This window comes from Gopherus flavomarginatus, chromosome 3, assembly GCF_025201925.1.
Source record: "Gopherus flavomarginatus isolate rGopFla2 chromosome 3, rGopFla2.mat.asm, whole genome shotgun sequence".
NCBI classification, from domain to species: domain Eukaryota; kingdom Metazoa; phylum Chordata; order Testudines; family Testudinidae; genus Gopherus; species Gopherus flavomarginatus.
Window position 1 is genome coordinate 1930974 of NC_066619.1, and position 27407 is coordinate 1958380.

Sequence of the window (27407 nt, forward strand, 5' to 3'; positions counted from 1 at the left end):
AGTGGCTATGGCACAAAACGAGATTAAACTCGCTAGAGACAAGAAAATGTTCTACAAATGCATTAGAAGAATGAGGAAGCCCAAGGATGGGGTGGAAACCATAATGGAAAATGTGGAAATGGCAGACATGCTAAATGACGTTTTTGTTTTAGTTTTCACCAAAAAGGTTAGTAGCGGTTGGACATCTAACAGTGAAAGCCAGTGAAAATGAGGTAGCATCAGAGGCTAAAATAGGGAAAGAACAAGTAAAAAGTTACGTAGAAAACTTAGATGTCTTCAAGTCACCAGGGCCTGATGAAATGCATCCTAGATTACTCAAGGAGCTGACTGAAGAGATATCTGAGCCATCTGCAATTAAAATCTTCGAGAAGTCATGGAAGATGGGAGGGATTCCAGAGGACTGAAAAAGGGCAAATCTAGTGCCCATCTATAAAAAGGGAAAAAAGGACAGATCGAGGAACTACAGACCCGTCAGCTTAACTTCTATACCCAGAAAAATAATGGAGCAAATAATTAAGCAATCAATTTGCAAATACCTAGAAGATAACAAGGTGCTACAGCAGCATGGATTTGTCATGAACAAATCATCTCAAACCAACCTGATAGCTTTCCGTGACAGGATAACAAGCCTTGTGGATGGGAGGAAGTGGTAGACATGGTATATCTTGACTTTAGTAAGGCTTTTGATACTGTCTTGCGTGACCTTCTCATAAAAAAACTAGGGAAATGCAACCTAGATGGAGCTACTATAAGATGGATGCAGAACTGGTTGGAAAATCGTTCCCAGAGAGCAGTTATCAGTGGCTCACAGTCATGCTGGAAGGACATAATGAGTAGGGTCCCACAGGGATCGGTTCTGGGTCAGGTTCTGTTCAGTATTTTCATCAATGGCTTAGAGAGTGCACTTGTAAAGTTTGTGGACGATACCAAGCTGGGAGGGGTTGCAAGTGCTTTGGAGGACAGGATTAAAATTCAAAATGATCTAGACAAACTACAGAAATGGTCTGAAGTAAACAGGAGCCTAATAGACCTCCTGTGATGCAGTAGGGACTGTCTGTGTGGGGAGTGGGAGAGCAGGGGAGGACTTTAGGAGATGGACGATGCCAGAGCCTGTAACCTGAGCTAGGTAAGGGAGGGGAAAGGTCAACACCTTTGCCCGGGAAGGGGACAAAGGAAGGGAGTGGCAGGAGGGAAGCAGTTGGAGTTTGGGCTTGGGGCTGTGTGGGTGGAATTCAGGGTATCCTAGCTAGGATCCAAGCACCCTGAAAGCCCAGAAGGACTCGGTGGAGGGGTCCTGACTGTGCCTGCAAGCTCTGCTGTAACCTGTGTTCCTGTTGTCCAATAAACCTTCTGTTTTACTGGCTGGCTAAGAGTCACTGTGGGTCCCAGGAAGAGGGGTGCAGGGCCGGACTCCCCCACACTCCGTGACAACTGGTGGCAGCGGCGGGAGATACTGCACCCCGTGGACGGCGCGTCCTGCAGTAAGTGACTGGGGAGCAGTAAAACGAAGGGGTGGTTAACCCCTGGGAGTGTGTGCCCAGTGAGAAGGACTTTGCAGTAACAGGGTCCCCCGGGGGATTGCAGCGAGCGGTCCCAGGGGCGGAGGAGTCTGCAGCTCGACCCTGGCAGAGAGGTGGTGACCTCAAGAAGGGCTGGTGCACTAGGGGTCCCCCTGGAAACCGTGGGGAGCGGCGAGCACCCCGGCCTGTGAGTGGCCAGCAGGAAGATGTATGCCAAGCGGCGCAAGTGTGACCTGCTAGAGCTGTGCAAGCAGAGGGGGCTGCACCCAGGGAGGCTCAGCAAGGACCAGCTGATTGCCCAGCTGGAGCAGGGAGACCGCATGAATGAACAGAGCCCTGTCTCTGAGGGAAGCAGCCGAGCAGATGCAGCGCAGGCACCAGTGACTGTCCCTGCTGGGAGTGGTCAACCGGCAGACGAGGGCTTCCCGAGACCCCCCCTTCCTAGGCGTAGAGGAAGGGCGGGGAGGAGCCCAGTGTATACCGAGGGCACCGTGACACGCCCGGCCAGCAGGGGAGCCCCACGGCGAAGCCCACCCCCCAGCAGGGGATCCTCCCGGCAACGCTCGGCATCCGTGGAGCGGATGCGGCTGGAATATGAAAGGGAGCTGAGACGGGAGGAGCTCGAGTTAAAGAGGCGAGAGCTGGAGGAGAAGGCGAAACAACGTGAACATGAGCGGGAGGAGAAGGAGAAACAGCGTAAACATGAGCTGGACCTGGCCCGGCTGAGGAGAAGTGAGGCCCCGGCTGCGGTGAGTGAGGGGGGACCCAAGCCTACAAAGAGCTTTGATAAGCACTTGCTGCCCCGGCGTAAGGAGGGGGAGGACATAGATACCTTCCTGACGGCCTTTGAGAATGCCTGCGAGCTGCACAGGGTTGACCCTGCAGACAGGATCGCAGTTCTCACCCCCTTACTGGACTCCACAGCCGTGGAGGTGTACAGCCGACTGAAAGGGGCGGAGGCAGGGGACTACGAACTGTTCAAACAGGCCCTGCTCCACGAGTTTGGGCTGACTCCTGAGATGTACCGGAAAAAGTTCCGGACCCAGCGTAAAACCCGTGAGGTCACATACCTACAACTGGTCAACCGGGCGCAGGGGTATGCCCGCAAGTGGACAGCTGGGGCCCAAACTAAAGAGGACCTGCTTGACCTATTCATACTGGAGCACCTGTACGAGCAGTGCCCGTCCGACCTGAGGCTGTGGTTGATGGACCAGAAGCCGGAGAACCCGCAGCACGCAGGCCAGCTGGCCGACCAATTTGTGGACAGTCGGGCAGGGGATGGCAGGGAGGAGTCTCAAAGGAGCAAGCCTGCCTCAAAGCAGAGAGAGAGTCATCATGGGACCTCCCAAAGGGGGCCTATGGAGAACCCCCCCAAAAGGGGAACATCCAGCGGCAGGTCCCTTCGACCCACTCAAGGGGACCCACGAGATATGGGCTGCTATCGCTGTGGCCAACAAGGTCACATACGGGCCCAGTGCCCCAAGCTCAGGGACAGACCAAGCAGACCCAACCCGCAGAGGGTGGACTGGGTAAAAACCCAATCGGAGGAGGGGCTACATTCCCAGGAAAGGGGGGTTGGCAACATACCACCTGTGGATGCTCCTGGTTCCGGGTTTTTGGTTTACCGGGTGGGCGCGGGGCTGCCCCTCCGGAAAGAGTGCATTGTTTCCCTGGAAGTGGATGGGAGGAAGGTCACTGGGTACTGGGACACGGGCGCAGAGGTGACGCTGGCCCGGCCCGAGGTGGTGGCCTCAGATCGGATGGTGCCCGACACCTACCTGACCCTGATGGGCGTGGGCGGGACCCCATTCAAGGTACCCGTGGCAAGGGTACACCTGAAATGGGGGGCCAAGGAGGGCCCCAAGGATGTGGGGGTACACCAATATTTGCCCACTGACGTGTTAATGGGAGGGGACCTTGAGGACTGGCCTAGTAACACCCAGAGTGCCCTGGTCGTGACTCGTAGTCAGAGTCGGCAAATGGCACTGCACCCCGAAAACGGGGAAGGTACTCGACCTGAGGTGCAGGACCCTAACTCAGGGAGCGGGGAACGCCCAGGGGCACGGTGCAGAGAGGCTGCGGCCTCAGACCCAGCCAGCAAGAGAGAGCCGGTCCCCATTCCTGTCCCAGCTGCTGAGTTCCAGGCCGAGTTGCAGAAAGATCCCTCCTTGCGGAAGCACAGGGACCGGGCTGACCTTAGTGCGGTACAGACCATGAGGAGAGGTTGCAAGGAGAGGTTCCTGTGGGAGAAGGGGTTCCTGTACCGAGAATACTTCCCCTGGGGGAGCCCAGAGTCATGGGGGATCAGGAGGCAGCTGGTGGTTCCCCAGAAGTTCCGTCACAAGCTGTTGTACCTGGCCCATGACATCCCTCTCGCAGGGCACCAGGGAATCCGGCGCACCAGGCAGAGGCTGCTACAGAACTTTTACTGGCCTGGGGTCTTTACCCATGTCCGACAGTACTGCCAATCCTGTGACCCCTGCCAGAGGGTGGGGAAGGCCCGGGACAAGGGGAAAGCGGCTTTGAGGCCTTTACCCATCATAGAAGAACCTTTCCAGAAGGTAGCCATGGACATAGTAGGACCTCTCAGCAAGACGACCCGGTCAGGGAAGAAATACATCCTGGTGGTGGTGGATTTTGCCACTCGCTACCCCGAGGCGGTGGCCTTGTCCTCTATCGAAGCAGACACAGTGGCAGATGCGCTGCTGACAATTTTCAGCCGGGTGGGGTTCCCCAAGGAGGTCTTAACGGACCAGGGGTCCAACTTCATGTCGGCCCTGCTCCGGCCCTTATGGCAGAAATGTGGGGTCCAGCACAACTGGGCCTCAGCGTATCACCCCCAGTCCAACGGGCTGGTAGAAAGGTTCAACGGGACGCTGAAGATGATGCTAAAAACATTTATGAAGCAGCACCCGCAGGACTGGGACAAGTACTTACCTCACCTGCTGTTTGCGTACAGGGAGGTACCCCAGGAATCTACTGGGTTTTCACCTTTCGAACTGTTGTATGGAAGGCGGGTGAGGGGGCCCCTAGACCTGATGAGGGACGAATGGGAGGGGAAGGCCGCTCCCGAGGGAGAGTCAGTGGTGGAGTATGTCCTGACCTTCCGGGAAAGACTGGCCGAGCTCATGGGCCTGGCCAGGGAGAATCTGGCCCGAGCCCAGAGGAGGCAGAAGGTCTGGTATGACCGCACAGCACGAGCCCGTACCTTCGCCACCGGGGATCAGGTGATGGTTCTTATCCCCGTGAGGAGAAACAAACTCCAGGCCGCTTGGGAAGGGCCCTTCAAGGTTATCAAGCAACTGAATGAGGTAAACTATGTGGTGGAGCTGTCAAACCGGGCACATCACCGTCGGGTGTACCACGTGAACATGATGAAACCATACTATGACAGGGGGAATGTGGTGTTGGCCGTGTGTGGACATTGGGAGGGGCAGGGAGATGACCCCTTAGTGGATCTATTCCCTGGGACAAAAGCTGGTTCCCCCCTGGAGGCGATTCCCCTCTCTGATCAGCTGACCCCGGGCCAGCACGCTGAGATCAGAGGGGTGCTGCATCTGTACCGACAGCTGTTTTCCAACCAGCCTGGACGCACTAATTTGACTGTCCACCGGGTGGAGACCGGGTCACATCCCCCTATAAGATGCTCCCCTTTTCGGGTCACTGGTAAAACTGCCCAGGATCTTGAAAGAGAGGTCAGGGACATGCTGGCTTTGGGGGTGATCCAGCCGTCTTCCAGCCCTTGGGCCTCGCCAGTAGTGCTGGTTCCCAAGAAGGATGGGTCAATCCGGTTCTGTGTGGACTATCAAAAGCTCAATGCCATTACCGTATCTGATGCCTACCCTATGCCCAGGCCTGACGAGCTCTTAGACAAGCTGGGAGGTGCACGGTACCTCACCACTATGGATCTTACCAAAGGCTACTGGCAAGTGCCGCTGGACGCAGATGCCAGGCTGAAATCAGCCTTTATCACCCCTCTGGGGCTCTATGAGTTTTTGACCCTGCCCTTCGGCCTCAAGGGAGCGCCAGCCACCTTCCAGCGCCTGGTGGATCAGCTACTGAGGGGGATGGAGAGTTTTGCCGTGGCGTATATTGACGACATCTGTGTCTTCAGCCAGACCTGGGAGGACCACGTGTCCCAGGTTAAACAAGTCCTGGACCGACTCCGAAAGGCTGGGTTAACAGTAAAGGCTGAGAAGTGCAAAGTGGGGATGGCTGAAGTATCTTACCTGGGCCATCGGGTGGGGAGCGGCTGCCTGAAGCCGGAACCAGCCAAGGTGGAGGTGATCAGAGACTGGCCTGCTCCCCAAACCAAAAAGCAGGTCCAGGCCTTTATTGGGATGGCGGGGTACTATCGAAGGTTCGTGCCCCACTTCAGTGCCATAGCCGGCCCCATCACTGAACTGTGCAAAAAGGGGAAGCCAGACAAGGTGATCTGGACTGAGCAGTGCCAGGAGGCTTTCCGGGCGCTGAAGGAGGCTCTGGTTAGCGACCCAGTTCTGGCAAACCCAGATTTTGACAAACCCTTTATGGTGTTCACCGATGCCTCAGACACGGGACTGGGGGCGGTGTTAATGCAGGAGGATGAAAAGGGGGAGAGACACCCCATCGTGTACCTGAGTAAGAAGCTGCTACCCCGGGAACAAAGCTACGCGGCCATCGAGAAGGAATGCCTGGCCATGGTGTGGGCCCTTAAGAAGCTAGAGCCATATCTCTTTGGGCGACACTTCACCGTATACACCGACCACTCTCCCCTGACCTGGCTGCACCAGATGAAAGGAGCCAACGCCAAGCTCCTGAGGTGGAGCCTGCTCCTGCAGGACTATGACATGGACGTGGTCCATGTGAAGGGAAGTGCCAACCTGACAGCGGATGCGTTGTCCCGGAGAGGGGACCCTGAACTTCCCCAGGTCACTGGGCAGAGTGACCCCGCTCAGTTCAGTCTCGAAGGGGGGAGAGATGTGATGCAGTAGGGACTGTCTGTGTGGGGAGTGGGAGAGCAGGGGAGGACTTTAGGGGATGGACGATGCCAGAGCCTGTAACCTGAGCTAGGTAAGGGAGGGGAAAGGTCAACACCTTTGCCCGGGAAGGGGACAAAGGAAGGGAGTGGCAGGAGGGAAGCAGTTGGAGTTTGGGCTTGGGGCTGTGTGGGCGGAATTCAGGGTATCCTAGCTAGGATCCAAGCACCCTGAAAGCCCAGAAGGACTCGGTGGAGGGGTCCTGACTGTGCCTGCAAGCTCTGCTGTAACCTGTGTTCCTGTTGTCCAATAAACCTTCTGTTTTACTGGCTGGCTAAGAGTCACTGTGGGTCCCAGGAAGAGGGGTGCAGGGCCGGACTCCCCCACACTCCGTGACACCTCCCTCTAGCTTTAACTACACCACACCACCTCCCTTTCAGGGGACCTCCCACCAGAGAGATTCCCAGGTCCACAAGCTCATGTCTGCTAACAGCTGCGGTGCTCACAGCAGAGCGAGAACGTTGCCTTATGTAGTGCCCAGTGGTGAGAATGGCAGAGAAAGGAGAGCCCTTCTGAGGGGCAGAGACCCCCTGTGCTGGACATCAGCAGTGGCTAGGCCAGCAGATGCAGGGCTTAAAGGCTGGGAAAGGCTATCCTGCCTCCCAGCCACACCCCATCACAATCAGATGCAAAGAGATTTTAAATTTCCGTGACGGACTTTCGTCTCAGTTTCTTTACAAACCTTAGCGAAGCTTCGCAGCCGGCTGGGAAAGCAGGTGAGGGACATGTAAGGAACAGAACAACCAACCCAACCTGAAATGTGGTCACCTTTAGGGTAGAGCACTGCATTTGTTTCACAACGCACAGCAACAAGGCCGCTCCGTTCAGGCCAGGAAGTGAATACTGTAGCCAGCTGAAATCGCAGAGGAAATGTATGGAACAGCCCATGTTGGAAACATCCAGGACGTCGGGGTTCACACTCCAACTCAGGCAAAACCTGCCCTAGGGTCTTTAATCACAATGCCAGGAAAGCAGAATGCCAACCAAATGCACAACAGTAGGGGCTGAGGACAAGGGAGGACCAAGCAGGGTGACTAAGGAGGGGAGGAGAGGTGGGAGCCAGGCACAGTGGTGTGTCTGGTGCTCTCTCTCAGAACAAGGCTGGGCAGAACTCTTTGCAGGATATTTCATTTGGCCCTGGCTGAGGGACATTTAGAGTTATAAACATGGATGCATTTAGGACTGCAGCTCCCTAGGGCATGTGTTATTCAGTGCCCCTGCAGCACACATGGGGAAATGGCACCAGTGAGTCCAGGGCTTTTAGAGCCATTTCTCGCCCTGTCAGCGCCATCCTTCCATTTCATAGCGACTCCAGTAACAAGCCCTTTGTGAATGGGCCATGTTCCGAGACCACAGCCGAGCCTGCCCCCCCCCCGCAGCAAAGCCGCCACCCGACCCCAGCACGGCTGCACTGTCACACACAAGCTGCCCCAGGTATGAACCGCTATTGTCTGGGGGGTCACAATGTAAGTGCTGACGCGCCTCCCGCTGCAAAGTCACATGCAAACACAGGCGCCCAAACTCTGTCCCGTGTGTGCTGACAAGCAGGCCAGGCCTCACCCACACAGGACAATGAGCAGCCACCCTCACCACTAATAAAGCAGTGCAGCCAGCAGAGACTACACCTCCCAGCATGCAATGCTCCCCCTGCAGCCCAGCAGCCTCCACACCACAGCATGGAAAAGTCATCCAGAGCCAGGGACCCTGAGCCAGCTGGCAGGGTTTCAGAGTTAACCCCTTGCTGTCTGGACCGTGCATGTCTGTGGCTAGCAAGAGTATCCAGAGCTACAAAGCAACTGCAAAGAAAGTCGTGGTAGGGACCTTAATCCTTCTAAACCTGTCTAACTCTTGGGATCGGGGGAGATCTAACGTGGGCGACGGATTCTCTCAACTCCACTGCTGCAGGTTCTTGCACCTTCCTCGGCAGCAGCGGGAGAAGCCCGGGTCTGATCCTTCCCAGAAACTCCTGTGTCTCCCGTCAGAGCTCAGAAATAAAACCTAGCTTGTTCTGGGCGAGGCCCTTTGCCTCTTGGCAAATACTCCTAGTCCCACGGGCCAGTGGTGGGCCTGGCGAACCGATGCCATCAACAGCCCCCGTAGGGATGCTGAGGAGTCAGAGCAGAAAAGCTCCTGAGGTCCCGCCTGCTCCCCCATGCCCAGGGGCCAGGTCTGCTGTCTATGGAATGGTCGCTGGGTTTTGCCCGGTCTGAAGTAACTCCAGCATTCGGGCAGGGCGTGGAACGTTATTTTTAACACTTGTTCACATAACTCTTGGGAGGCATCCTGGGAAGGGCTAGAACCAAAATAGTATCCTGCGGGCACTATTTATACAGCCTCTGCCTGCAGAGAGCGAGAGACCCTGCTCCCCATGTCTGGGGGGCTGGGATTGAGCAGCCCCTGCACAATGGTTTGGGGTTTGAAGCTGGCCCTCCAAACAAGTCCCTCGCTGCAGCAGATACAGTCTCCTTGGCCTGCCATGGAGAGCGGGGAGCCCGGGAGAGGCACATGGCAGCTGGGGGCAGGATGGCCGTGGTGGTGGGAGGAAGGCAGGCAAGCATGCCCCCATCCCAGGTGGGGCAGGGGAGCATGCCACCTGCCCGTCGCTTTACGCCCTCCTGGTGCAGAGCGGGGGGCGGGTGGGGGGCAGGTTGCTAAATACAAATACTCATTGTGGGAACGCTGTTGTGTTTAAAACACGCCTTGAGCTGCGGGGGAAGATGCCAGCCCTAGAGCCTCCATCCAGGGCCAGCAGCCACCCAAGAACCTCCCTCACGTTGACGTCCTAGAGGAGCTGGGAAAATGGGAACCTTTCACACCCCCTACTAACCGGCCCAGTCCCGTTCCGTACGGTTTTGAGTCATTTCCCTATGGTCAGCTTCAGTGATTACAGAACCCAGCCCTGTAACTTCTCCATAAAACCACTCTCCCCTCACCTGAAACAGGCCATATCCCATTCTTACCCACACTGCTGAATCGGACAGGTAGCGCTGCGGCTGGGGAGGGCTGCGCGGAGGACACCCCCCCCCACCCACATCAACCACTCGGCACACTGAGCAATATGGGAACGAGACCGATTCTGAATCCCTGCAGACCTGAGCTGGGTTGGAACAGGGCACTAGAGAGGAAAGCTCTGTGCCCCATTGCAAGGCAGACACGAAGGATCCTCCCACAGCACACACATTACAGCCCCCTCGTTCTGGCAGGACTACGTGCACACTGCTGTTCAGAACATGTTCACAAGCGACACAGGAAACAACACCTCTCACTCCCTGGGTGGGGAGACGGGGCTTCGCTGCCCATACGGAGACCTCCAGCAGTGCAAACAGTTTCAGCACCTACCTGGCTGGGTGCAGTCCCCGTACCGGCTCCCCAGGCCTTGGTCACGGCTCACTGCAGCTGGGTGCCCAGTGCGTAAGTGATGAGATTCTCACAATGCCTGGCGCATTAGAGCAGCTGGAGAAGACACACTGCTGGGCCAGTGATAATCCACAGGAAAACTAGCTTTTCCCAGCATCGGCTCAGTGATCAGCTGGCTCTGGGCTGTAACCGGGTGTCAGGAAGAAGTTCCGCAGCAGCTGCTGGAATGACAGGGCACTTCTCAGACCAGGATCTGGGCTTAGCCCGGCTCCCCGCTCCCCGTCCTGCAAAGCTAATGTGTTCTCACCGAGCCTGCGAGCAGGCGGAGGCGCGGGCTGCTGGCTGGCAAAGCCAGGCCCAGACTGCTAATGAAGAGCCCAGTGTACGTCCAGAGGCCCTCTCAAAGGGCATGGCAAAAATGCAGCTCGAGTTACAGACTGCAAACACACGCATCACTCCCCGAGATGGGGGGAGGCGGCTCCGTGGGGTACAGTGCCTGGACTCCCATTATCACCTCTGAAGGGAGAGGGGCCCCTGGATACAGCCTCTCCCAGGTGCTCCTATGCCCCCATCCTCAGCAACTGGTGAATATTAAATAACTCAGAGACACTCAAAACTCTCCAGTTGGGACCCACTGAAGATCGAGTTAGACACTCCCCCCTCCAGCCTGCCTGGCCCAATCCACATCATCCCCAGGGCAGAGGTGCACCCAACAGCCCCCCAAGTGAACGCAGTGGGTGAGGCTGCTCAGCTCCCTTTCAGCCCGTTCCCTCTTCCTGAGCACAGAGCGTCATAGTCCTGGGCACCGAATTCCCCAGGCCGCCTGCAGCCCCCGCGGCTCCCATCCTTCCAGTCACGCCACGCTACAGCCTGACCTGCTGCGTGTCTGAGCCCACTCCGATCTCAGCACCACCCACATTGAGCTTGCGAATGGCAAAGGAAGACATGAAGGTGCCGCCCTGGAAGCAGGGGTTTGGAGAGGTGGGGTTTTCAATTTCATTTTTAGCAGATCAAAACAAAATCTCCAGAACTCCCAAGAGACTCACTCCGGGCAACGATCAGCAGGGCCCAGCTTCACTCCTGAGGTCTGGGGGAGGCGTCACCACTGCAGCCAGCTCCAGGGCCAGGTAGCAGGACTCGCCCTGCAATAACCTTCGGACAAGAGAAAGGGACTGTGCATCGCGCTGGTCTCGTGCTCTTCGGGGATGCCCAGGAGCAGCCAGTTCCCAGGGGACCCCCTGTGGGTCCAGGGCAGGACTCCTGCCAATCAGACCATGCTGGGTGCTGCTGTTATACCGAGGCACCCAGACCCGGAGCCAGCGACCCTGCTGATTACAGGGACAGACAGCAGGGACGCCCAGGGAGACTACAGGGCCCAGCATGCAACATTCCTTCTCAGCGAGAGCAGCCTGGCCACACTGCCTGCTGGGGCTTGTAGTCTTCACAGCCTGTCTCCCATTAAACGCTCCCCTCCAGTGCCCACAAACTGCCAATGTGGCCCCAGCCTAAGTCCCAAACTCCTGGGTTGGGCTGGTGGGAGGGACAACCGTTAGCTCCACCTGCTCGTTCTGTGGGGCGGGGGTGGCGGAGGAAGGGCTTCTCCACGTTCCCACTTTCCCCCTTCTGTGACCCCTCTGAGGTGCGCTGGCTGAGGAGCCCAACACCGCCCCCCTAGTCCCCCGGGAGGGACACAGCTATCAGAGCAACAGGGGGGCTCCCTACCCCAGGGCCAGCTCCCTAGGCTGCCAGTCCCTGCAGAGAGGGAGGCCAGCGCTCCCCCAGCCCAGCCGCCCCCAGGCTGGGACAGTCCGTTCCTTTCGCAGCAGTATCCGCACAGCAAAAGCAGAAAGCTTCCCACTGAGATGGGGCTGGCTCCAGGGGCAGGCCTGGCTCCCCACTCAGCTGCTGCCAGCCCCCCAGGCTCCATGCACTGACACCCCAGTGTGGTGAGTGGGTTCTGGGCAGGTTCGCCAAGCTGGACCCCTCCCAGCTCAGCCCTGCACGTGGGAGAGTCCAGGCAGGCTCCCCTTCGTGTGACAGGCCCTGGCACAGCTGAGCAAGACACTGCTGAGGCTGCATCTACATTGGGGTTACGTTTACAGTCCCAGCTACGCTGGGCTCAGACAGGAGCGACCGGCCGCGCAGGCAGAAACCAAGGGCTTTAAATGTGTTCTCAAAACAGCCCAGGCTCCAGGCTGCTCTTTGGGAATTTGGCTCCAAGACAGGCCTGGCTCTAGCAGAAACCGAGTTTAAGCAAGGCTAGAAGCCCAGCGTAGGGAGGGGTCCCTGCTCAGTTCCCACGGGGGCCTGTGGCTGTAATGGACGTCTCTTGGATGCAACCAGTGCTGTGCGGGGTTCATAACAGCAGCTAATAACAGCTAGCTTCTTATTCAGGGCTTTTCATCCAGAGATCTCAACGCACTTTGCAAAGCAGAGTAGAGCCATTAAAGGAGGTGGGGACTCTGAGGCACGCACAGGGGAAGTGACTTGCAAGGTCACCCAGTGGGCCAGAGGCAGAGCTGGGAACAGACCCTTTCCAGAGCTTTAGCCACTAGGCCACACTGCCTCCCTTCCCCTCGAGCCCTCCTCACAGACCCTGGAGTGCACAAGAACCCACAGAACCCAAGTGTTACAGCCCATAATACAATGTGACAGGGAAAGTACTTTCACAAGTGCGCTGGAGCGAGGTGCCCCGGGGTGGAGCACACAGCACCAGCCCAAGCACTGCTAACATCGCTGCTCTCATACTAAACCGGGGCACTTTGTGTGGGTGTCTCGCGTTCAAGGTGACCCTTCACTAGATCCCAACACAGGTGACCCCAGCCCTGGATGAGGCATGGCCTGCACAGACCGGGTGTAAAGCTCCTCGCCCCAGGCTACAGCATGCTGACCCTCCGGGGCACAGTGCTCCCCCGGGCAGCTTGGGAACACAATGGTGCCACCATGCTCCGTCCATGCCTCCATCTCAGCCCATGTCCCACTCCCTAGGTCTTGCCATAAGCTTTGCCTGCTTCTCTCCCTGCCCCATGCCCATAAAATGCCTCTCCCAAACCCTTCTCTCACTAACCTCACTGCAGCACCATCTGCTCCCAGGCTAGGCTGGGGTGGCCCATGGAGTCAGCATGGCCTGGAACTGCCCTCATCTTCATTAAGGGGAGACAGCCTATGGAGACTACAGCTCTCAGCATGCAGAGCTCCATCTCCGTCTGAGCCGGGGTGCAGTGTCCACAGGTTGTACTTGCCATTCACAGGGACGGACAGGTGCACTCTGAATCTTTTCAGGTTAGTTTCCACTGCGAGCTCTGCCAGGTGCCTGTGTGAGCCTAGGCAAGTCCCGGCTTGTCCATGCCTCAGTTTTCCCATCTGTGAAATGGGGATAATGATCCTGACCTACCTCCCAGGGACACAAGGGTAAATTCATGGACAGTTAATATCTGCGCACCTTGTACTGAGTGATGAGTATCCCAGAGAAGCAGATTATCCATGAACACTCTCACTCCCTGCCCAGAGCCCACCTTGTGGGGAAGCGCTCACCCTGGGCTCCATTATTGCAGCTGCGCTACTGATGAAGACAGCATTTCCCACTGCTCTCCGGTTCCTGAAGCAGCTCCCTCCTGGACACATGCTGGCAGGACTGCGGGCGCTGCCTGGGAATGTCAGCAATGCACAACAACTTCACCCCACCCAGGAGCAGGCTGGGTCACCGGGAATAGCACCATCAAGGAGGTCCCGGTCTCCCAGCCGAGGCGCCCAGCAGCCAGCCGGATTTAGCACCACCCGACCCGAGGCGCCCAGCAGCCGGCTGGATTTAGCAGCACAGCAGGGCACGCTAAAAAGGCTCCAGCAGATAGTAAACACTGGCCCTGTTTATAAGGAGCACAAAGCTTCCAGAGGATGGGGCACTCGGCAACACCGCAGGGGCGTTAAACTCGTTAGCTGGCCAGACGAGAGACTCAAATCACAGCGTTCAGAGGCCTCGGGATTCTGGTTCGACCCGTTACAGAGACAGGAGCCTACGGCAAAATTCCGGTCGGGATCAGAGTTCACATGAACTGCCCCAACTTTTGGGCTCGCCTCAGTCAAGGGCTCCAGTTGCAGGTTAACACTCCCACCCCATGCCAGCTGTTACCCCCTCCCTGCCTGAGATAGGAAGGGCAGAGCCAAACCCTGCGAGAAACAGGCTCCACCTGCCTCAGCGTCCTCTGCCCAGATGCTACTTTTGTACCTTTCCCGGGGAACAGCCCTCAATGAGTCACAAGGGATCCAGCTGCTGCTCCTCGCAGAGCACTCGCAGGAGCGGGCAGGCTCCGACTGAGCAGATCAAGCCTGTTTAGTTCAGAGGGGAGAGGAGAGGCAGTAGATCGGGCACTTCTCCATGCCTTCTCCCAACACTGGGGTGGATAACAAGAACTGAACGTCCCCAGCTACCTTAGAGAACAGTTAGGTCTGAGCCCTGCTTTGTCAGCATAAGCCAACAGCGATTAAGGGATGGAGCAAAGTAACAGAACGAGACGGTCAGCTAAGCTCGGCGGGGCTGGTTTCCCCAGGCTGGGATACTCGGAGTCCCTGGACGGCGTCCGGCATGGCCAGCTAGTTCCGGCTGCTCCGGCCTCTTCCTTCTGCAGACAGGCCCAGGTTGGCTACTAAAGTGAGACTTTGGGTGTGAGGTCAAGGACGTGCCCCTCTGCAGGACCAAGAGCAAGCCGGGTCACCTGGGCCTCACTGCTGCCTCCCTGCATTCCGATTCTGGGTGTGCATCCTCAGGAACAAGGCTTTGGGGTGTGTCACAGAGTGTCGGGGAGTCAGGGCCCTGCACCCCCGGCTTCCTGTGATTCACCGTGGCTCTCAGCCAGCCAGTAAAGCAGAAGGTTTATTTAGACGCCAGGAACACAGTCCCAGACAGGTCTTGCAGGTACAGACAACAGGATCCTCCCCAATTAGATCCATCTTGGGGTCCCAGGAGCACCACAGCCCCCTTCGGGGGTCAGAGCCCTGTCTGTCCTTCCCTCCATTCCCCAGCCAGCTCCTGAAACTCACTCTCCCCAGCCTCTTCCCTCAGCCTTTGTTCAGCTTCCTGACCAAAGGTGTCACCTGGCCTCTAACCCCTTCCTGGGGTCTCACGTTACATGCTCAGGTCTCCTCCCTCCAGCCAGTCTCCCATCCCCCAATGCAGATCATCCTCCCAGGCCAACACCCCCCACTCAGCATTCACAGCCCACAGTAAGAACAGGCCCAGTTCATCACATCTCATTGCCCAGACGCAGCACGTGCAGTGAGCGCTGGCCGCTGGTTTGCAAAGTGAGCTGGCTGCGGTGAGCAAGACAGTCCCACCCGGTGACAGATGCGATCCGACGGTGCTGACATGCTGGTGACTCAGGGTTTAATGAACACCAACATGAGCCCTCGCATCTCTGAATTTTTATTTTAAACGCCCAGGAGTGGGGAGAGAGCTAAGCAGATGCAGGAAGCTTGGTTCCCGGAGGGGGAAGGTGGCCGGGCAGGCAGCAGAAATGGAAGGAGAACTGAGCACCGAGGAGCAGGAGCTGCAGCTATCAGGGCTGACTGGCTGGTGGAGGAGGAGGAAGACGGGCAGGCAGATTTGGGGCAGGAGTCAGGCAAAGCCAGGGCCGCCTGAGAGGCAGACAACCAGCGAGGAAGATCCAAAGCTGTGGCCTGCAGGAAGGGACGCCCACGCCCTGGGCAGGGGGGAGCTGAAGCAGAGGGTCAAGGGGTTATGGTGCCCAATGGCAGCACCGCACCCCGTTACTTCTACAGACCCTAACACGCATCGCCTGGGTTAAAGCCTCCATTCGGGGGCACAGACATGCCTGTCAATAACTGGGACCGGCTGAGACGTGCGAGTGGCCCAGAGAACCCACTCCAGGCACCTGAGCACAGGGGGAGCTGGGTTGGGACTGTCCCATCTCAGACTCCCCGGTGCCCCCTGCCATCATCCCCCTCTCTCCCACAGAGAAGCAGATTTCCCTGGCTCCCCTTCAGGCAGGAAGTTCTGCTCCTGCATTCCCACGACCGGCCGTCAGCTTGGCAGGATGGCAGCGACAGCGAAGGGCGTGCACAACCGTTCCCCTTCCTCTGAAGAGCTGAGACTCCGCAGGGGAAGTGTGGGCGTGGGGCAGCCTGATCCGCTGTACTGTCCCGGGCCGGACACAGGCTCCGTCTGGAGCATCGCGCACTGCTACCTGCTCCCTTCCCCCCACAGAGCAGCCTGATCCGCTGTACTGTCCTGGGCTGGACACAGGCTCCGTCTGGAGCACCGCACGCTGCTACCTGCCCCTCTCCCCCCACAGGGCAGCCTGGCTCGCTGTACTGTCCTGGGCCGGACACAGGCTCCATCTGGAGCATCGCGCGCTGCTACCTACCCCTCTCCCCCCACAGGGCAGCCTGATCCGCTGTACTGTCCTGGGCCAGACAAAGGCTCCGTCTGGAGCATCGCGCGCTGCTACCTGCCCCTCTCCCCCCACAGGGCAGCCTGGCTCGCTGTACTGTCCCAGGCCAGACACAGGCTCCGTCTGGAGCATCGCGCGCTGCTACCTGCCCCTCTCCCCCCCACAGAGCAGCCTGGCTCGCTGTACTGTCCCGGGCCGGACACAGGCTCCGTCTGGACCACCACGCGCTGCTACCTGCCCCTCTCCCCCCACAGGGCAGCCTGGCTCGCTGTACTGTCCCGGGCCAGACACAGGCTCCGTCTGGAGCATCGCGCGCTGCTACCTGCCCCTCTCCCCCCCACAGAGCAGCCTGGCTCGCTGTACTGTCCCGGGCCGGACACAGGCTCCGTCTGGACCACCACGCGCTGCTACCTGCCCCTCTCCCCCCACAGAGCAGCCTGGCTCGCTGTACTGTCCTGGGCCAGACACAGACTCCGTCTGGAGCACCACGCGCTGCTACCTGCCCCTCTCCCCCCACAGGGCAGCCTGGCTCGCTGTACTGTCCCGGCCCGGACACAGGCTCCGTCTGGACCACCACGCGCTGCTACCTGCCCCTCTCCCCCCACAGGGCAGCCTGGCTCGCTGTACTGTCCCGGCCCGGACACAGGCTCCGTCTGGACCACCACGCGCTGCTACCTGCCCCTCTCCCCCCACAGAGCAGCCTGGCTCGCTGTACTGTCCTGGGCCAGACACAGGCTCCGTCTGGAGCACCATGCGCTGCTACCTACCCCCTACCCCCCACAGGGCAGCCTGGCTCGCTCTGCTGTCCTGGGCCGGACACAGGCTCCATCTGGAGCACCGCACGCTGCTACCTGCCCCTCTCCCCCCACAGGGCAGCCTGATCCGCTGTACTGTCCTGGGCCGGACACAGGCTCCATCTGGAGCACCGCACGCTGCTACCTGCCCCTCTCCCCCCACAGGGCAGCCTGGCTCGCTGTACTGTCCTGGGCCGGACACAGGCTCCATCTGGAGCACCATGCGCTGCTACCTGCCCCTCTCCCCCCACAGGGCAGCCTGGCTCACTGTACTGTCCTGGGCCGGACACAGGCTCCATCTGGAGCACCATGCGCTGCTACCTGCCCCTCTCCCCCCACAGGGCAGCCTGGCTCGCTGTACTGTCCTGGGCCGGACACAGGCTCCGTCTGGAGCACCATGCGCTGCTACCTGCCCCTCTCCCCCCACAGGGCAGCCTGGCTCGCTGTACTGTCCTGGGCCGGACACAGGCTCCATCTGGAGCACCATGGGCTGCTACCTGCCCTCTCCCCCCACAGGGCAGCCTGGCTCGCTGTACTGTCCTGGGCCGGACACAGGCTCCATCTGGAGCACCATGCGCTGCTACCTGCCTCTCTCTCCCCACAGGGCAGCCTGGACTTTACTGTGCCTTCGTTCCCCGCCCCTCTGGCAAAACAGAGGCATAAGCTTCCCTCGTTCTTTGCCCAATACCCCCCGCCGGCTCCAGGGGCTGGCTCTCTGCAGCCTGAGCAGGACAGCAGGTGACTGCCCAATGCAAGGGACCAGGGGGCCCGGGCGAAGCAGCACTAGCACCTGGTGTCAGTCACTTGTTCCAGGTGGCTCAGGACATCCCAGCTCTGAGCTCCAGCTGGCACGGGGTGGGACAGGACGTCCTCAGAGTCACTGTACACAAACAGCCAGTACAGCGGGGTCATTTCATTGCCCCTGGATCGAGGTGCACTGACCCTGCCGCTGCCTACGGCCTTCCCCTCCCAGGCTCAGCCAGTGCGCAGAGCTCACTTAGACCGCAGGCAGCAGGGACTGATCTCCCCCAGCCCCCAATGCCAGGCACACCTGCCAGTCGTCACCACAAGACTTTGCCAGGACAGAAAGGAGCTGATCAGGGCTGACCTTAGGGAAAATGGCGCCCTGGGTCAGGTGAACTTGTATTTTGGTCTCCCTGGGCATGGCGCCCCCCCCACCACCCGCCCCCGGCTAAGAGCCCTGGCTAGAGAGAAGCCCTTGGATCTCATTGTTCACATGCACACACTGCAGGGCTGGCACCACATGAACACCTGGATTAGATGCACAGCACAGCAGGAGAGTAGGCAGCTTGTGCCCCCCGAGCAGGCGCTCTGCCTTGGGGGTCCTGAGTGGGCTACACTGGCTGAGGCTGAAGAGATCACTAGGGAGCCTGCTGTTGGGAGAATGACAGTCCCCACATGCGGGATGGGAGCTCTCTGGCGCTCCCCCAGGGCACCACACAAGAGGCCACATTCACCCTCCGCAGTGAGCCACAGGGAACAGCTGGCACAGGGGAAGGGCCTGGCAGTCTGTGCAAGAACAGGCACCAGCAGGTCACCAGGAGCAGCAGGGGAGATAAGGATGCGGAGCAGCCCTGAGCCAAGCTCCACCACAGCTCACGCTCCAGGGCACGGCTCAGGAGCGGGAGCCATGCCCTCGAATTCTCAGCTGTGACTCCCCAAGACAGGTTAGAATCGGCCAGGGGAGCCCCGGATCACTCCGCCCAGGTGCGGGGAGCAGAGCAGGAGGAAACGGGAATGGGGGGAGATTCTCTGGGTTTCTAGGAAGCAGCTACCAGGAGCAACCCCCCAAGCAGGCCCCATGTGCCAGAGTCGGGGGAAAGAGAAGCAACGCGCGCACACATACTCCCGACTGCACCAGGGCAGACATCACGGGGCTGGGAATGAGCGCGGAGCCCCAGGCTAAAACAGCCAGGCAGCTGCCCACACTCAAGAAGTGAGTGTTCCGCGGGAAGCTGGTTGCACAAATGAAGCCAGTTTGGGTATTGTTTGGGTATTGTAGTTTTGAGAATGCTTGGTGGAGATTTTGTAGGTGTTGGTCTCTGTCTGAGGGGTTAGAGCAGATGCGGTTGTACCTCAGTGCTTGGCTGCAGACAATGGATCGTGTGATGTGTCCGGGATGGAAGCTGGAGGCATGAAGGTAGGCATAGCGGTGGGTAGGTTTTCGGTATAGGGTGGTGTTAATGTGACCATCACTTATTTGCACCGTGGTGTCAAGAAAGTGTACCTCCCGTGTAGATTGGTCCAGGCTGAGGTTGATGGTGGGGTGGAGGCTGTTGAAATCGTGGTGGAATTTTTCCAGAGTCTCCTTCCCATGGGTCCAGATGATGAAGATGTCATCAATGTAGCGTAGGTAGAGAAGGAGCGTGAGTGGACGAGAGCTGAGGAAGCGTTGTTCCAGGTCGGCCATAAAGATATTGGCATATTGTGGGGCCATGCGGGTGCCCATAGCAGTGCCACTGATCTGGAGATATATATTGTCATCAAATTTGAAATAGTTGTGTGTAAGTATAAAGGCACAGAGCTCAGCAGCCAGTTGTGCTGTGGCATCATCAGGGATAGTGTTCCTGACAGCTTGTATTCCATCTGTGTGTGGGAGGTTCGTGTAGAGAGCCTCTACATCCATGGTGGCTAGGATGGTGTTTTCTGGGAGGTGACCAATGCATTGTAGTTTCCTCAGGAAATCAGTGGTGTCACGGAGATAGCTGGGAGTGCTGGTGGCATAGGGTCTAAGTAGAGAGTCCATATATCCAGACAATCCTTCAGTGAGAGTGCCAATGCCCGAGATGATGGGGCGTCCAGGATTTCCGGGGCCTCATCCTCCCTGATTGAACTGACCTCGTTATCTCTAGCTTGCTTGCTAGCATATATATACCAGCCCCTGGAAATTTCCACTGCATGCATCTGAGGAAGTGGGTATTCACCCACGAAAGCTCATGCTCCAAAACGTCTGTTAGTCTATAAGGTGCCACAGGATTCTTTGCTGCTTTTACAGATCCAGATTAACACGGCTACCCCTCTGGTACAAGAGTTGATGCTTCAAACGTCCCAGCCAGTTCCAGATGAGCTAATCCTGGGTGGAGCTACAGGAAGCTCTGAGCCCACAGAACTTCTTTCGAAGGGCCCACAAGTCACCCACCCTCAAGAGGCAGTTTGCTAGCAGCCTGAAGGATGTACTTCTCTCCCTTCCAAAGGAGCAGCTGCCTTCATCTTTAGCATGGGACATGCGCCCTCAGAGACTGCAGTGCCAGCATATGACATAGCCAAGCCATGGGGACGGAGAGAAAACCTGCCTGCCGGGATCTCCTGTACGCAGAGAAGAGGACAGCCAGTGCAAGCGCTGCTGCAGAACTCTGCAGCATTTGGGCTGCAGGCTCCATAGCCCAGAGCTCGTCTATCTCTGGGGGATTCAATGTTCCCTCATCCTTAATCCTCCATGATTGGGGGAAGTTACCCCCAAAGCCAGCCGCAGTAGAGATTACGGTCTGTGCCCACACAATGAAATGACACCAGGATAGGGTCTGACCTCCTTGCTTCTGTGAAGTGGATGAACCCTCTTCTCACCACCTCCATGTCTCTCTCCCACGCGAGCAGGGTTTAAAGGCTGCACAGCTCCCTGCCTACACTGTGATAGTCCCAGCAAGCCAGACTGCCTAAAAGGCCAGCGTCTGCGCTTTGCTTTCTCTCCAGGGTTCTGACCCGTGTAATGGCCTGCACTTACCAAGTCACCACCCAGCTCTTTCTAAGCAAGCATATTTATTCTGAAAGTGAAAGCTTCACAGAGAACACATATGACAAAATATAGAAGAACGTACCTGCATGCTAGAAAGCTAGCCAGAGGTCATCCCAACTCCAGCCTCGGGCTCCTTCAAAACCCACTGGTGGGGTTCCCTATGATTACAAGTTAATGAGGGCTTCAGATTCAGAACCAGAACCCAGAGTGGGAAGATCAGCCTGTTCCCTTTACAACTCACACCCTTTTGATCCCCAACTTCTCCCTTGGGATTCTCCAGGAAACAACAACTTCGTACAGTGTCTCCAAGCGCCATTCTTTTCTGGCACCTTTTCAACATAGTCCTTTGAATTGCCAGGCTCGCATCACATTTCCTGGACACAGGCAATCCTGGCCCACAATAATACAAACACTGCATTTAATACAATGGACCCCAAAGATACTTAAAATTTAATTCAGTAAGATCTTCTGAGGACAGGCAGGCAATTGCCGCAACCATCACAGGCTTGTCAGGTTGTTACCCGCTCAAAATTCTCTGTCACTTGCACACTCTAGGGGCACCCACCTCTACCTAGTTCCTAGGGGCTCAAGGCGTAACCCGGTTCATTTAGGCACCACCACCACCTTTCCCAGTCCCTAGGCTCCAAGTGAAAGGCACCGAACTTTACCTGGAGCCCAGAGGAGTAGAGCCTGGAGCCCACAGAGGGGTAAACACCCATTCCCTGTGGACTCAGAGCAAACACCCATTCCCTGTGGACTCAGGGCTTAATCTTTTGTGGGTTTCCGGGGTCTTTTACCAGTGAAAGAGCCACACACAGTAACACCCTACATATCCTCTATTTATTAACAATCCCCAAACCAGACTGCACACACTGCACACACAGTGCTCCCCACTTCCGATAAGGCAGATGAACTTTCCCTGCTGGCCAGTCAGGATCAGGTCCATTTGGGGTCTCCAGTCTCTGCCCGGTGCCATTGGCGGAGAGCTGAGGTCTGGCAGCTCTGATTTTGGGTTGTGTCCTGGAGTTGGTTCCCAAAGAACTTCCTTTGGACCCCAGTGTATATAGTGACATTTGAGTCAGTTCTAGCTGCACCTTAACCAATCATTGTACTAAAATGTTACTAACCCATCCTAACATAGCGGAACAAAATTCTCTAACCAATCCTACGGTCACCAAGTATGGGGAGTCAGGACCCTGCAGCCCTCTTCCTGGGACTCACAGTGACTCTCAGCCAGCCAGTGAAACAGAAGGTTTATTGGACAATAGGAACACAGGTTACAGCAGAGCTTGTAGGCACAACCAGGACCCCTCAATCAAGTCCTTCTGGGGGTTCAGGGAGCTTAGATCCCAGTTTGGTATTCCCTGCATTCACCCATCCAGCCCAAAACCGAAACTGAAAAACCCTTTCCAGCCGGCCCCTTCCTTTGTCCAGCTTCCCGGGCAAAGGTGTTGACTCCCCATCCCGCCTCCCTGGCTCAGGTTACAGGCTCAGGTCCTGTCCATCACCTAAAATCACCCCCTACTCTCCCATCCCCCATGCAGACAGTCCCTGCTGCATCACACCTACCCCACCACCTTCATTCATTTACATCCAGCAACATTAATTATGTAACAATCAAAGAACCAGACAGAGACCAGACAGGTAAACAATAGGGAACTGGGGACCATAATGACAAAACAATAAAGAAACGAGGGTTTCACAACCACAACCATTGAAAAGTGATTTCTTGCCAGACAGATACTATCAGACTAAGTTTTCTTTAACCATCTTAAGATGTGTTCCTTTAGCTCAGTGGTCCCCAGCCTTTTAGTCTGCCGGGCACCAGACGAAGGACCACTGTGGCGGTGGAGCACCCGCCGAAATGTCACCGAATTTTGGCAGCATTTCGGTGGTGACGCCTCTGGATGACACCGCTTGCCATCGACAAGCGGCGTCACCGAGAGGCGTCGCCGCTGAAATTCGGGGGCGACGCCTCTCGATGACATCACTTGTTGGCGACAAGTGTCATCATCGAGTGGCGTCCCCACCGAAATGCCACTGAAATTCGGCGGCATTTCGGCGGGTGCTCTCCCGGGGGCCAGGACACGGGCGCATTAAGATGCTCCCGCGGGCGTCATGGGTGCCATTAGGTTGAGGTCACCTTCTTAGCAGCAGATATGACTTCCTGCTTCTCTGCTAATGGCTGCTGCTCTCCTCATATGGCTACAGGAAAAGGCCTCAGTTTTACACGGTCGGCATCCGCCATCTTCACCTGTTTGAGGCGGCACTAAGGTCTGCCCATTTTTCTTCTGTGATGCAATCCATCCATTGCTTCCTCAGCTTTCCTCTCGGGTCTCTTTCCTCCACTCTCCCCCGCCATGCTGTCTTCATCAGGTCCCCTTCATTCCTTCTCAGCACAGGTGGAAGCCAGCGAAGTCAGGCTTCCTGGATTTTGTCAGCCACGCCCTGGCCTTTGACAGTGTCTGAACGCTTTCATTTCGGATCTCTCCTCTCTCTGTAACTCCTCTTATGACACAAGGACACCTCATCTCAAACACCTGCAGGCGTTGACCCTGCTGTCTCTATCGCCCACGCTTCTGCACCATATTGCACAGCAGGGCGCACCATTGTCCTATACTGTGGTTTTCAACCTTTTTTCATTTGCGAGCCTCTGAAACATTTCGAATGGAGGTGCAGACCCCTTTGGAAATCTTAGACAGTCTGTGGACCCCAGGTTGAAACCCCCTGTTGTATGGTAACAACCACCTCTCGTGAGCCCCTCAGATATAGTCTGGAGACCCCCAGGAGTCCATGGAGCACAGGCTGAAAACCACGGTTCCAGTCAGTTGGGCGCTGTCTCATTGGCATACACTTGTCATAACCAACCAGTGAGATGTTATTCCACTCCCCAGCCTGGACTGCATCTCAGGGCAAAGCCTGCTGTCTCCATAGCTTGGCCACCAAGGTACCTGAACTGGTCAGGCTGGTTTACTCTCACCAATAAGGCCAATTGCCCTGTGGCAGCTCTACTGACCCACAGGCCCCGCCTCAATCAGGCCCATTTGCTCCACGTCAACTTAGCTGCTCATCCCGCTGGTTTACTGTTTCCTCTCGCTCTTTCGAGGATGCCCTTATTGCCTGTCATTTGCATAGAGCAGCTGCTCATCTTTCCCCACTGGGCTCATCCTGCTGACACAGCCCGTCGATATGAGAAACAGCAGCAGATTGAGGGCTGACCCCAGTGCGTCCAACTTTCACTCCAAAGAGCCTTGTCATTCCAGAAGGCTGGGATCTTTACAGGTCATTCATCAGTTACTGGACCCTGAGACGCGCCATATTTCCTCAGCATCTTCCATCCGCTTTAGCGGTTGCCTTTTCTAGGTCTATGAAAGCCCAGAAGCTATCCTGCCGGTGCCGTGGGTGCTTCTCTATCCCTTGGCAAATTACAAAACTGGCCTATGCTGTTCTTCGTCCTTTCCTAAACCTGACCTGCTCGTGCTCGAAGTGGTGTCCCGCCTCCCAATCTGAGCATCCCAGATGTGTGCCAGTATCAATCTTATCCACCAATAGCTTTAAACCTCAGCAGTTTCCACATTCATGGTGCTCCCCTTCTTGTGTATTGGGACCAGGAAAGACTTCACCAGTCTTCAGGAATTCTTGTCTCACCACACAGTTAGAACCACTCTGCTCAGCACGTCCACCTCCACTTCATGCAATGAGGAGCAGTAAGGCAGTGGGACCTGGACAGCACGTCTCACCTCCTCCTCTGCTATGTCGGGCTCAGGTGCACTTAGGGATTGCACATTGGCAGCCCCACCAGGAAGGGATTTGCCTCATGTAAGAGCCTCTCAAAGTATTGTTTCTCCCTCTCCATCACTTGTTCTGGGGTTACGAGCAGTCTCCCTGGTTATCACCTCCACATGGTGCTATACGACCATCCGCCTTTCCTTTCCAGCTCATTTCTGCCAAGCTCTAGAGCTCTTTGCCAGCTAACAGTGGATCATGCATGCAGTTCGTCTGGGGCGATGGCTTTGGCCTTCCTCACTGCCTGCCTGGCAGGGTGCTTTGCTTCTTTTCATCTACACTCAGGGGATTCACTTCTTTTTCTTTACGCGCTGTTTTCTTGTTTCAGATCACCACCTGCACTCTGTCGGTCCACCACATCTCGAACAAGTGCCTAAAATCCAGCTCCTCGCCCCAGATCTTGAATGGCAATGGACTGGCAGAGGTGCTGAGCACTGGCAAGTGGGGTTAGTGGGGAGGGCATTGCACTGCCACTCAAAAGACCTGGGTTCAATTCCTGGCACAACCGCAGACTCCGTGTGTGACCCTAGACAAGTCAATCTTCCCTGGCCCCCTTCCTCGTCCGCACAATGGGTGACAGCATTCCCTGCTGTACAGGAATGCTAGAGGACAAGCACATTAGCAACTGGGAGGTGCCCAGAAGTCACAGTGATGGGAGCCACATAAATTCCTAGATAGAGCCACAGATCCCACTGAAGGCAATGGGAGCTGGGGTGGCTCAGCACAGCTGAAAACCAGGCCACTTGCACATACATGCTGGGTGTGGGAGCTCCCGGGCTGGCACCCAGGACTGGAAGAATTGGCTTTTGCTTGAGCGGCACTTATCAGATCAAATAATGCTTGTTCATGGTGTTATATAACAGACCAGCGCTAAGGGTGTGCAACATCTCACACGGCAAGTCTGTGCACCGCCTGGCAGCACAAGCTTCAGTGGGCTGGCAGCAGAGAGAACCCGGGAGCGATTCCTCCTCCAGGCCAGGCTGGCCAGAGACAGACCCCGCGCAGGCGAACAGCGTGGGGAAGAGAAGGGCCGACAGGGGCATGTCGCGCTTTCCAAATTAAGAACAAGTCTGGCCAGGATCCAGTTTCCAGCTGCATCCCACAGGGTGAGAGGCCAGATCCATTTATAGCCAAAGTCTAAGACTTTGGCGGGGGGGCTTGGCTTTGCACAGGAAGGCAGGGAGCTGACAGCTCAGCACAGCCAGGGGCTCCACCCAGCACAACAGGCAGACAGGGGGTTATTAAAACCCACTTCCCTTCAAGCAGGGGGTGATGGAACGCAGGCTGCTGAACTGCAGAATGAGGCTGAGAGAAATGGTCTTTATTGGTTGTAATTTGCCCTGAAACAGAGACTCGCAGCCTGACTCACTGCACTCTAGATGAGCGCTGTTCAAAGCCAGAAGCACGGTGCTGCTGATCAAGCCATAGGTTGCATCTGAAGAAGTGGGTTTTTTACCCACAAAAGCTGCTGCCCAAATAAATCTGTTAGTCTTTAAGGTGCCACCGGACTCCCCATTGTTTTTGTGGATACAGACTGACACGGCTGCCCCCTGATACCATAGGCATGAGGGTTTCACACCTATAGGCAGTCTCCAAAACAGAGCCAGCTAAAGACGTACATGTTCTGGGCACAGCCCCCTACTCTCACAAAGATCCCAGGGCACCTTACGCCCTCTGCATGGCCGCCCTTGGAGGATGCTCTGCGACGGAGAGCGCAGGCTGGGCGAGAATCCCATCGCCTGGGACAGTCACCATGCGACAACGCTGAACATGCTGCAGTGACAGTCTGCAGTGGCCCCTGCAGGGAAGAGCCAATCTCAACAGGCCAAATGGATCCCTGACATAACACCGCGGGCTGGCGACTGGAGCGACACCATCGCTCCCTGATGGGTCTCGGCGCACTGCAGCGCTCCCACCGGAAGAAGAAAAGTGTTTCCAGCCAATGCTCAGACACTGCGGAAACTAGGGGCCCTCGCCAGACACCAAAATCCAGGCGGGGGGGTGGGTGGGTGTAAAGCACTTACATCTGTGCACTCTGGGTAAGCACACCAGGCAGGCTCAGAGCCGGGAGCTACACGGCTGGGTCTGTAGCTTTGTTTTGCCTTGTGAGACTCAGTGTTAGGAGCCCTCCCCACCTCTGCTGGAAAGGGCCCTCCCAGCCCCAGAGAGGAGGCTGGATTGTGGGGTGGGGCCAGGATGGAACAAACTGTGGGCCCAGCAATTTAAGATAGTTCCTCTGGGACCTGGAGCCTGGCTGACTTGTTTTGTGTTGGGGAGAGGAGAGATTTTAATTTATTTTTCAACCCCCATTGCCTGTGTCTTTTTCCTCTGATCCTGGCATTTCTCTGTGTCAGCTGATGGGCAGGAGAGGCTAACAGGGCACCTTGGCTGCTAGCACAGGACCTGACAATCCAGCTCTCAGGCACCATCCAGATTTGCATATTCACTGAAGAGTTATTGAGAAATAAACATGTGGTAATTATGCAAATCACTCACCAGCCACCCAGGGGCCAGGGCCAGGGCCAGGGCCAGGGCCAGCAGAGATGGGAAATGAACACAAGCTGGCATTAGGAACGCCCACGAGAACTCCCGATCAGGGTCACTCAGAGAACCCCTAGGACAGGGCGGGTTGGTTCTGGCACATTACCCACCCCCTGGAGCACACGCCCCTGCCCAGAGCCCTGCCCCAGCAACCAGCAGCCTCACCCAAAGCCTGGACACGCACAGGCCCACTAAGGACCATGGCGCAGCTTAGGAAACACTACACTTAC

The 27407-nt window shown here is 56.9% G+C and overlaps 1 protein-coding gene and 1 long non-coding RNA gene across 5 annotated transcripts in view; one reads left to right on the forward strand and one right to left on the reverse strand.

The window, feature by feature from the left end:
- Positions 1-20978, reverse strand: part of RUSC2 (RUN and SH3 domain containing 2) — a 74295-nt gene extending 53317 nt beyond the window's left edge. For 2 of the 4 annotated variants that reach the window (XM_050943532.1, XM_050943529.1), the window contains exons 1-2: positions 10942-11026; positions 9878-10116 (exon numbers count right to left, since the gene is read on the reverse strand). The gene's annotated coding sequence lies outside the window, so the exon portion shown is untranslated. Of the gene's footprint in view, positions 1-9877; positions 10117-10941; positions 11027-20932 lie in introns of those variants that run through there. The other 2 variants (XM_050943534.1, XM_050943531.1) reach the window with 2 other exon arrangements.
- A 4011-nt stretch (positions 20979-24989) lies between these two features.
- On the forward strand, positions 24990-26137 carry LOC127046565 (uncharacterized). The gene is made up of 2 exons (XR_007773123.1): positions 24990-25742; positions 25986-26137. It is a non-coding gene; the product is annotated as an uncharacterized LOC127046565 (long non-coding RNA).
- The last annotated feature ends 1270 nt before the right edge of the window (positions 26138-27407 follow it).